The sequence below is a fragment of the Lottia gigantea genome (genome assembly GCF_000327385.1).
Source record: "Lottia gigantea unplaced genomic scaffold LOTGIsca_60, whole genome shotgun sequence".
Taxonomy (NCBI): Eukaryota; Metazoa; Mollusca; class Gastropoda; family Lottiidae; genus Lottia; species Lottia gigantea.
In genome coordinates this window covers 269,584-270,946 of record NW_008710050.1, presented here as the reverse complement: position 1 = coordinate 270,946, position 1,363 = coordinate 269,584, and positions in this window count along the sequence as shown.

Here is a 1,363-nt window from a genome sequence, read left to right as displayed (position 1 = left end):
ACAAAAACCTAAGGTCTACACTATATTTAAGTACACCCCACCCCCTACCACACCCGCACCCCCATGAAGTCAATCTACCCTCTACTTGTACCGCCAGTCTCGGGAGGCTGGCGCCGCCATTGCTTCGCACAATAGTAGTTTATTCAGATGGATACGGAAGGTAACCAAAATAAAAAATTATAATAATAATTTAACAATATCTGTATTAAAAGTAGTGATATGTTACAATATGTTTAAAAATAAACTATTATTTACTTATAGTACATTTACATTAATATAATATATTATAAATTGAGCTCTATCAGATGGTATAGTAAATATTTAAACAACTATACAGATAGCTGAAATTGAGCTCTATCAGCTGGTAAAATAAATATTTAGATGACTATACAGATAGCTGAAATTGAGCTCTATCAGCTGGTAAAATAAATATTTAGACAACTATACAGATAGCTGAAATTGAGCTCTATCACATGGTAAAGTAAATATTTAGACAACTATACAGATAGCTGAAATTGAGCTCTATCAGCTGGTAAAGTAAATATTTAGATGACTATACAGATAGCTGAAATACAGTTCTATCAGCTGGTAAAGTAAATATTTAGACGACTATACAGATAGCTGAAATAGAGTTCTATCAGCTGGTAAAGTAAATATTTAGACAACTATACAGATAGCTGAAATTGAGCTCTATCAGATGGTATAGTANATATTTAGATGACTATACAGATAGCTGAAATAGAGTTCTATCAGCTGGTAAAGTAAATATTTAGACGACTATACAGATAGCTGAAATAGAGTTCTATCAGCTGGTAAAGTAAATATTTAGATGACTATACAGATAGCTGAAATTGAGCTCTATCAGCTGGTAAAGTAAATATTTAGATGACTATACAGATAGCTGAAATTGTGCTCTTTCAGCTGGTAAAGTAAATATTTAGATGGCTATACAGATAGCTGAAATTGTGCTCTTTCAGCTGGTAAAGTAAATATTTAGATGACTATACAGATAGCTGAAATTGTGCTCTTTCAGCTGGTAAAGTAAATATTTAGATGACTATACAGATAGCTGAAATTGTGCTCTTTCAGCTGGTAAAGTAAATATTTAGATGGCTATACAGATAGCTGAAATTGTGCTCTTTCAGCTGGTAAAGTAAATATTTAGATGACTATACAGATAGCTGAAATTGTGCTCTTTCAGCTGGTAAAGTAAATATTTAGATGACTATACAGATAGCTGAAATTGTGCTCTTTCAGCTGGTAAAGTAAATATTTAGATGGCTAAATCAATTTAACATTAACAACCAAATAGAAATAATAAAACTACAGTTAATAACAAGACTGTTATGAATTAAAATAGATC